Below are 10,550 nucleotides of genomic sequence, written 5' to 3'. Positions count from 1 at the left end.
ACACATCAGCATGCAATACGTATTAGTGCTTATTTAAAATTTCAGTTTAACGGTAATTGATTATCTTCCACTAAAAGATATGTAGAGAATTAAAAAATCAGCTGTTTAAAAATTAAATACTATAAATTTTATAATATACAAATAATTTTAAACAATAATATTTGCCTTACTATAAATTATAAAGGCATTTCTTTTAGCCCATGCAGTCCCACAATCTGGGTCTGTTACCATTTACATTTCTCATAAATGGTGTCAAAAGACCTGGCAATTTTATTTTATTTTACTTTCTTCGAAATCACCACCAATGCATTTATTTGAGGGAAAAAGGGTCAAATCTTATTATGAACTTCCAACTGGATAGGACTAGAGACACTGATCTACCTAACATCTGGGTGTTCACAGCCGCACAAGTAACCATATCCTGCATGTGAGGTGTCACCATGAAACCGATGAGCATTTGACAAGGGGGACACATTCTGAGCAGTCACATGGTTTCCATTCAGAAGGTGCTTCCTTATCAGAAAAGCAGTGTTGAGAAAAACGAAGACAGCCTCCTAGCAAAGGCCTGGACATGACGGTGGCTCCTGAAAAGGGATCACACCCTATTTACAAAGCTGGAGAGCGAAGCTCCTAGCTGAGCTGCAGGATAAGAGGGGGGCTGACCTGAGGGCTGTGAATGGGGGCTGGGATCTGACCTCACGAGCCTTTGCTCATCCAACCTCAGGCTCCACGAGCCATTCTCTGGCCCCCTGCATGAGGCAGACTCGGGAAATCTGCAAAGCCAGGGGATTCTGCCCCACCTTCCCCAGGCCTAACAGTGACCAATGCACTGGACGCAGTCTCACTGCCACCCAGCCCCTGCTTCTGGACAGACGCATGGCACCTACGGAAACTGAAGCCCAGCTGGCCTGGAGCACATCTAGGTTTTGCTGGGCTGGTCATCTTACACGTGTCCCATGATGGTCGGCCTCACCCACGGTGTCCTGGCCGAGACAGTGTGCTTTTTTAGGTGATTCAGGTTACTCCAGGGCAAGGTATGATCCTGATGACACCCGGCAGAGAAGGAGGCTGGAGCTTCGGAAGAACTGGCCCTGCACACTCGGGTCCTTCCAGCAGTGGATCCGGATTCGAACACTGAGGAGTGAGGCGGTGGCCCAGCCTGCAGGTGTTCACAGCCATGAGACCGCCCACCAGCAGGAAGGGGTAGGTCAGTACGCTCACTGCCATCCCCATCACATATCTGGGGTGGCTCTGGATGGCTAGGGCCTGGCTGAACCGGGAACCTGGATTCTGGTTGTTCCCCAGCCCCCCTGGAGTGTCACCCACCAGGTAGGCACTGAGGAAGCGGGCCAGCAGGTTACAGCCCCACAAGGAAACCACACCTTCCAGGAGGTGAGGGATCAAGTCGACAAAGAATCCCAGCAGCCCCTCTTCTGTGAAAATCTTCCCAATGGAGCTCAACTTTCCGCTGTGCTTGGCCTTCCTCCCATGAACTGGACCATGCAGTGCGCTGAGATGACACGCAGCGGGTGGGCCAGCACGTGGGACATGCCTTGCATCATCATCATCAGGTAGGAGGTCTCCTTCGCCACCGTCGTCAGAGACGTCTTCATGCCAGGCTTGACGGAAACCTGCTCCGTCTCCTCTGGAGGGAGAACCTTCTTCACGCTGCCTGGGTCACGGTGCAGAGGGCGGTGGGCGCCAGCCAGGGGCTCAGGCCTCGGCACAGCACTAGCTTCCCACCCACCGCGCAGCGTCCTCGGCTTGGGTGGAGACGCTCGGCGGGGAGAGGACCTTCCTCTCCGGCACGCCAGTCCCAGTGGTGGGGGGCGGGCAGCGGTTCGCGACCCCCTAGTATGAGCAGCTTCGCTAGAGCAGCGGCTGTTTGAGCACTGTCACTCCCGTGTGCAGCCCAATGGAAAGAGCCTCGGCGGCCAGCGCCATCTCCAGGCCCCAGGCCCGTGGCTTCCAGAGCCCGACCCCGCCTGCTGCCACTCCGCCCGGCTTGGCTCCGGGTCCGGTTCCACCTTTCCCCAACACTGATGTCCGGTAAGTTAAAAAATCTACTAAGTGTCTGTGGACAGAGGAATGGATGAAGAGGCTGTGGCACATATACATGATGGAATACGATTCGGCCGTAAAAAAGAACGAAATAAGGCCATGTGCAGCACCATGGATGCACCTAGAGACTGTCATACTGAGCGAAGTATATCAGACAGAGAAAGACAAATATCATATGGTATCGCTTATAAGTGGAATCTAAAACAAGTGATACAAACGAATTTACTTACAAAATAGAAATAGAGCCACAGATGTAGAAAACAAGCTTATGGTTATGGAATAAGGGTGGGGAGGGATAAACTGGGAGATTGGGACTGTTATGGACACACTGTATACATAAAATAGGGAACTAATAGGGACCTGCTGTAGAGCACAGGAAACTCTACTCAATCCTTTGTAATGACCTCTATGGGAAAAGAATCTAGAAAAGAGTGACCTATGTATACGTAAAACTGATTCACTGTGCTGTACACCTGAAACTAACACAACACTGTAAATCAACTGTACTCAAATAAAAATTAATTATAAAAAAAATCTACTTAGGCAAACAACATGACTAGAAGGAAACGTTTTCCATGTACAAATGAAAATGTCTCATGAGTTAGTCTTTGAGCAATTGAAAGTTTTGGGTAGATAATATGTGTCATTTAAGCGTCTCTCAAACATTCTTAGATTTTGAATAAGGAATGAAAACACTGAACGTACTCTAGAATTATTTATTTATTTATAGTCGAGTTTTGCTTACAGTTCTGAGTTTGGAGCAAATCTGGATGAACTGTGAATACATGGAGAGTTCTTTTTCTATTTGACTTTCATGTATTTACACCATCAGGATGCACACTACCTTTTTCCTCAATAAACTGAGAATCTAGGTCTCATTCTTATCAGATGTTCTACTATTAATATTCCATCTTGTTCTCCCCCATACTTTGGGAATAACAGCTTTTCTTTCGCTGGTTTTTAATTTTTAATTTCTTAAACAGTTTTTAGGCCATGCTATATGTATAATATTAACAGGTGTCTGCTGGTGAAGTATTTTCTGGAATTTAAGAAGACTTAGATCAAATGGTGTCTCCCCTATAAAATTGTTAGAGATCTCCAAAGTTGAATCTCCCATTCTTTTCCCACGTCTTGAGTATTATACATGTTATTATGTATACGCATTATTATACACAAATTATACATATTATACATATATTATAATGATGTCTCTTTTGTAAAACAGTGAACTCCTTAAAAACAGGAAGTCTATTTCTCCTTATAACTATATGTCAGGCCTGGCAGGTATCAGGTACTCAGTTATGTCAGCTGAATAAAGACAGTTTTTCTCAGTAGATGTTACACTACTAATGGAAATACTTCAGCAAGTATTATCACTTTATCGTATCTGAGTATTTTCCTAGATATAAAAGTAAACTGAAATGAAGAGTCCTCATCCAGCATGTCTCAGAATCTGAGTACAGAGGAATTCTGTTTTCCTAGATCCCATTCCAATTCAACCGTGTACTAAATAATTATGATCTAAATTCTCCATTTGAAGCTTAAAAGATTTATTTACCTATTTAAATTTTATTTATTTATTTTTGGCTGCATCGGATCTTCGTTGATGTGTGTGGGCTTTCTCTAGTTGCGGTAAGCAGGGGCTACTCTCTGTTGCAGTGCGCGGGCTTCTCATTGTGGTGGCTTCTCTTGTTGCGGAGCACAGGCCCTAGGTGCGTGGGCTTCAGTAGTTGTGGAACGTGGGCTCAGTAATTGTGGCTCACGGGCTCTAGAACGCAGGCTCAGTAGTTGTGGCACACGGGCTTAGTCGCTCCGTGGCATATGGGATCTTCCTGGACCAGGGCTCAAACCCGTGTCCCCTGCATTGGCAGGAGGATTCTTAACCACTGTGCCACCAGGGAAGTCCAAGATTTGTTATTTTTTAATGACCTGAACACACAGCCTCCTTCCAACAGCATGGTCCAGTGGTCATTTTTAAGGGAATACTCAAGCAGCAGCTGAACCGGCTGGCTAATTTTTTCTCAGAAGCAACAATGATAAAACTATCATCACTAATGATAAAAACAAAACCGTTTTATTGGCAGATGTTCCCAAACATCAAGATAGAGAAAGAGCAATGCTCTTGCTGACCTAGCCAGCATGTTTCACGGCCTGCCAGCTCTGACAACATAGCCTTGGGACATATTCTTTAGCTTCTTCTACCTGGTTTCCTCCTCTGTGAAAAAGGATTCAAACACCAGCCTCACCGCTTTTACAGTCAAGGTTGACTTTTTTTTTTTGGATGATGCTTTGTAGTACAGATTTCTGGGGCAACCAGCAGAGTTCCAGGACTTAAATAGATCCACTGTTGCGATTTGAGGAAAGCCATAACCCTCTCTGAAACCTTTCTTCTTAGCAAGGTGAGATATTCCTTTCTGTGGGCAAAAATACAAGCTCATTTCTCTGCTTCACACTGGTCTGCTATCCAGGGCACTCGAATGACTCTATCAACAGCATAGAAATCCTTCATTTCACATTGTCACTTGTCATCTCAATGATGGAGCCACAATTCAGAGCCTGTTAAAAGCCTAGCTGATACCACATAACCGTCAGCAGGAATTGCAAAAAGAACATGATAAGCACTAAGCCCTGGTTTCGCTAAACATAGCCATCCTTCGAATTTGAATTCTAGAAATCTATACCCCTCAATAGACAGTACTATTCTGGCCACCTGTAAAAATGACTTAACAATATGTTCCTTTGTATACTTGTTTTTTTTTTTTTTTTTTTTTTTTGCGGTACGTGGGCCTCTCCCATTGCAGAGCACAGGCTCCAGACGCACAGGCTCAGCAGCCATGGCTCACAGGCCCAGCCGCTCCGCAGCATGTGGGATCTTCCTGGACCGGGGCACAAACCTGTGCGAACCCGTGTCCCCTGCATCGGCAGGCGGACTCCCAACCACTGTGCCACCAGGGAAGCCCCTGTATACTTGTTTTTGAGGGTCAATACAAGAAAAAGCCTTGGGGAGTAGTAGAGTCTGTGTTTTGGTATCATCAGGAACGCCATCCATCATGTTATTTAATGCTCCTCTTATAAACTAGGGGGGAACCTAGAGATGGCAGACCCATCAATGACAATTCCATCTCAGTGTGAAAGCTCCTGAACAGGAGGGAGGTGGCTTTGAGAATGTTATAAAGAGAAACAGACAGATTGTGACAATGAACATTTCTGAGGACCGGCTGCCTGCCAGACGCTTTCTGCTTCTGCAGAGTGAGAGCTTAAATATTTCTAGCCCATGATACTTTTTAAAAAATAGAGAAGGTACGACACGAGGAGAACGTAATTTGAGTGTGGGGACTTGCAGATGAGAATTCAGTTTTGGACACAACAACTTTGGTGGGATGTGGTATAGGAAAGAGGACTCAAAACCTCCCATGTGACAACTCACCTTTTTGAACTTCAGACTGTCACCACCAGCCATCAGTGTTGATCTACAATGGTTGACAAGGACGCTAGGATGCAGACGATGCTTACAAGGCATGTGAAAGCATCAGGCACACAGCAGATATTCAGCAATGTTAGTTCTTTTAATTCCCACAAATCATTCTGCCAAAGGAACTGGATCATGCTGTGGGGAAAAAACCCTCTTTTTCCAAAGACGTTTAAATGTTTACAGGAATTCTATACTGTACTTAGCATTTTCAGTAAGTTTAAGAACATTAAAGCTAATGTTAAGATTATTGGGAATAAATGTTACTACCATGAATTATTCCACTAGAGATGTAATACCATTGATTATTAATGCCAGAGCGAGGTCATCAGAGACCTCCGTGGTCACTATATTCAGTGGATGTTTTCAGTCCTCTTTTTACTTGATCTCCCACATTTACCTGTCAACCTGTTTTTCACTTTCTCCTTGAAACATTTTCTTTCCATGATACCGCATTGGTTTTTTTTGGCTGCGCTGCACAGCTTGTGGGATCTTAGTTCCCCAACCAGGGACTGAACCCAGGCTCTTGGCAGTGACAGTGCGGAGTGCTAACCACTGGACTGCCAGGGAGCTCCCACACACCACATTCTTTCCTTGCTGTGTTTCCGACTTTTCTTCTCTGCCTTCATTTCAGACATATCCTTCTCTCCTGGGCCTTTAAATGCTGTGGTTCCTCAAGGCTCTGCCCTGGGACCTCTTCTCTACTCACCCTCTGCTCTGTTCCCCCCGAAATCACACCTGTCCCCATGAAATTGTCACCCATATACTAATGACCCCTAAATTTCCATCTTGATCTTAGACCTCCCCCATGATATATCCAATTAACTATTCAACATCCCCACTCGAATGTCTCAAGGGTACCTCAAACTCAACATATCCAAGACCAGACTTAGGATATTCCACTCAAATATTATCTTCTTCCAGTTTCCCACCATAAATCGCAAATAGCCTTCCCATATCCAGGTGTGGTCTGTCCTTCATCCATTCTCTGTCACATCCCATATCCAATCCATTGCTTGGAACTGTTGATTTCACACCTCCCTCCCCATTTGGCTTTCTCATCTATCAATTTTTATCCATCTTTACTATCAGCATCGTTGCACAAGCTAGAGTCACCTCTCACCACTACTAAGTGGTGCACAGCCCTCCTTCCATCTGTTATGGCTCCTTTGATTTTGTTCTCCATGCTAGAACCGGAGTAATCTTTAAAAATGCAAATCTTTTAATGTTAACCCTGCTAAAAATCCTACGTTGCCTCTTTAGAGATAATCCTAAATCCTCAACATATCACAAAAGTCTCTGTCAATCAAAAGGTCCTAACAGACCTTCTCTATATAGATGCTTCCACTTAGGGTAACCCTTCAGTCAGTCACCAGGATTTGTTTCTTGCATGTCTATTAGTTTCTTTTGCCTTCAATCTCTGCCCCGAATTAGGGAAATTCATGGAGACACTAGAAGACTGGCACCAACTCTCTAATCTCTCTGCGAAGTGATTAGGAGGAAATTTTATTATTGTTTTCTTTTTCTATGGAAAAGTATTTTATTTGCCTCGGTTCACATTCTATAGATAATGACTTACAAAAGGTATAGAAGCCTAAATTGTTTAAGATGCCAGGTCAAAGCCAAGTTATAGAAGGATAAACCAAGTCCAGTGCTGATGTCACAAGGAGCTCGGGGCCCTTTAAATATCTTGGAGTTTCTTACACAGTGTTTAAATCTTATAGGTTTAAAGATACAGTGTCAGGTTCCATCTTTCTAGTACATAGTGAATTGGCTTAGGAGGCCACATCAGGCAACTTTCGTGACCTCGCTAGCACTTATTTGCCTGGTAAGTAAAATAGGATGTTAAGATCACCTATGACACAGAGTTATGTTGAGGATTAAATAACATCAATTATGTAAAGCACTCAGCACAGAGGCTGGCAGACAGCAATGAGCAGTAGGTGTTGGTATTATTTCTGTTTGTGATAATTATAAAATCCATTTTGAGGAAGTCCTTGTAGATGAATGTGAACATTTTTCTTCAGAGAGAAGGAATACTAAGGATTTCAACAATGGTTTTTTGGGTTCACATTAGTGTATCATTGGTTTTGGTCTATCAGAGAAATACACATTTTGCAATGGAAAACAGTTAGAATGAATCTTATTACTCCTCAGGAAAGGAGTAGACACAAACCCTCTTACTGGTGTCACTGTGCACCGGTCATCAATACCCTTTTTTGTTGCATCCCCTCCAGCTCCTGGAGGATGGATCTTGTCACATGGGGGTCCTCAGGCCCAGAGCGCATGGCACCATTTCTGTCTGTGGGATGATTTCTGCTCATGGCAGAGACTCTGCTGTCCCCTGGTGGCATCTGCTGTCTTCCGTTGGTTCAATGTTCCCACCTGGAAGACCTACAATTATCCTTAGAGAGTCACACATCTAGCAGGCAGAGCCTGCGCGCTGCCTTTCCACTCTAATGTTTAACGATTGACCTTGCACTGGAAGCAGCCGTTTCTCTGAGCGGCTCAGAGCGGGGGTCCTTACTGAGGACCTTCTCCAACACCTTGCCACCTCATCCACACCAGCGCTCCTTCTAGGAGCAGAGTCATGTTGTCTCCTTAGAGAGCTGCATGTGGACCTCTTCCCCGAGTTCCAACTTTGCTGTCAGAGGCTGACTCTTAACATCTAAGGTCCTGAAGCTTTCTCCCCAGTCCCTGGTGTCCTTCCTGATTTCTTACCTTTGACAGTGGGGTTGGGTGTTACTTCAAACTGGTCTGGGTCCTTATCACAGCCTATTCCCATGTGAAGGTACAAACACAGGTTTATTTTTCTGTAACTTACCTTAATTAAGTTCAGCTTTGAATTGCCTCTTCCAAACGGTTGGTGATACCATAATCTCTGCCAATTCCTGGTATCTCCCACCAACCCCGCAGCTGGATCTAAATTTGAGAATGTCTAGTTTGGTGACGAGTGTTTAGGTTGGAAGCCTCTGGTTTCCAATGCCATCTGTCTACATGGGCATCCAGTGAGAAACACAGCATCTTAATGCAGTCATCAGTTTCCCCAGCCTCTGTTGGGCTCAGAGTTCCCTTCTGCAAGCTCCCTTGAAGTGTAGACGTGTCTTTCTTCTTCCACGGCACACCTGGATATACAGGGATACCGTTTTGCTTGCATTCCACGTTAGGGCACAGAAGGTCTTTGAGAGTCCATCTAGTTGCCACCTACCTACTCACACCAGGCGTCCCATGAGTCCATATTCTCTCTCTGGGCCCACTGCCTTCCTGGGCAGTGCTCAGGTCTCTGGGCACACCTTCCTCCTGCTCTTGGATCTCACAAACCCAAATATGGAGGTCTGCAGTGTCCCAAGGATGGGACTGGGGAGCTTGGTTCAGACTCTCTATCTCAGGGACAGTGGAGACCGGCCCCCACTGCCCCCCTCCTTCTCTCTTGCCTGTACCACTCACAGCCTCCTGGGTCCCCAGCACAGGAGATGGGTTTGTTTTAGTTTTTTCTGCGAGTAGAAAGCCAGGCTCTTACAAAACATGTTTTATCCAAATCTCTTGCTCTGCCAGGAGTCTTTTTTGTTCCTGTAAAGCCAAGCCTTTTGCAACACCAAAGCCAGGAAGGACGCTTTCTTTGCTGTCACATCTTCCCTTAAAGCAATAAGCACAGAATGCCTGGCTGCTCATTTGGGGTGGAGTGATGCACAGAAACATCGAGAGAAGAGGATAGTGGCTGGAGGAGGCAACCTGTTAATATTATCCTGCCACACTCAACGAAGAACAGACAGAAACAGTAATAGGCTCTTCGGAATAATATTCTTCCCTCTCTTGGGATGAAATTGTGTCCTTAGCCTTCAGAGATAGTGCATAGTCTTGGCTCTGTTCTAGCTACACACGGGCAAGACTTCAGAACTCAGAAGCCCTGTCTTAACTAAGCAGACTGACACGTTGTCTTCTAGGAGGATTTATCTTCTCACTGGAGATCAGTTCTGGAGAGGTTTTCAAAGGTATGATTCTGTTATTCGGGTTAGTTCGAGGAATATGACAGTTTATTTAAAGCTGTTACTTTACTGTGAAAACTCTAGACACAGTGAGAGTAATATTTGGATTAGTCTCTTACACCCAAAAACCTGTATAACAGGAAGAATCACATTCTATTTTCTAAGAATACAGAGGCAGCCTCAAAGCACCTTTGCAGTTTTAACTTCATTTTAAAATATGCTGATATTAGTAATTATTATAATAAAGTATTGGCTATTTATGGTTAGTAACTGCTTACACTTATTGAGTACTTACTGTGTGTCCGATACTAAAACACCTAGGTAATTCACTTAATCCTCATAAAAGCCTTAAAATATACATATTGTTACCCAGATTTAGATGAGGAAACTGAGGCAGAGAGACTACGTAATTTGTCCAAAGTCACAGGATAGTATCTATTAGAGATTGAATTTGAACCCCCCAAAGTCTGACAGCCAAGTAGCAGTGCTTAGTTATGCTGCCTAGTTAATCAGGATATTCATCTTGGTAAGAATGGTTATGAGGTTACGGTGTAAAAGTGACAATTTTTGGAATAATAAGCTAGAACCTGCTTTTAAGCTAGTAAATCATAATAAAAATTTTAATTATTATGTATCCTTTGATATTTGGAAGCAAAGTCAAAGTTACCAGCTTGCAGCCCGGAAATGAGACTGGGTTAGGGAAGAGTTTACTTCAACTGTTATTTATCAAGGGGCCCAGAGGTTATGTGCTGAGCCCTTCTGGATCTTCAGGGAAACAGAACGGATAAACACCATGAAACCGAAGGACATCAACTCATAAGAAATTAACATTTTACAGTAACTGTTTTTCTTTTTTTGGCTGCGCGGCGGCACGTGGGAGCTTAGCACCCGACCACGGATGGCACCCGCGTCCCCTGCACTGCAAGGCGGATTCTTGACCACTGGACCCCCAGGGAGGCCCCTACACTAATTTTAAGGCGCTGGAATTTGAAAAGGTCAGCGCGAGAAGCTGATGGAGCGGCCCTTCTGGAGTT

General features: G+C 44.6%; 1 pseudogene; it reads right to left on the bottom strand.

Moving 5' to 3' along the window:
• Positions 1-110: 110 nt before the first annotated feature.
• On the bottom strand, positions 111-2,151 carry LOC132519606 (mitochondrial carrier homolog 1-like; annotated as a pseudogene).
• Between the last annotated feature and the right edge of the window lie 8,399 nt (positions 2,152-10,550).

This window comes from Lagenorhynchus albirostris, chromosome 4 (genome assembly GCF_949774975.1).
Source record: "Lagenorhynchus albirostris chromosome 4, mLagAlb1.1, whole genome shotgun sequence".
Taxonomy (NCBI): Eukaryota; Metazoa; Chordata; class Mammalia; order Artiodactyla; family Delphinidae; genus Lagenorhynchus; species Lagenorhynchus albirostris.
This window is presented reverse-complemented; position numbering and strand designations above follow the sequence as displayed.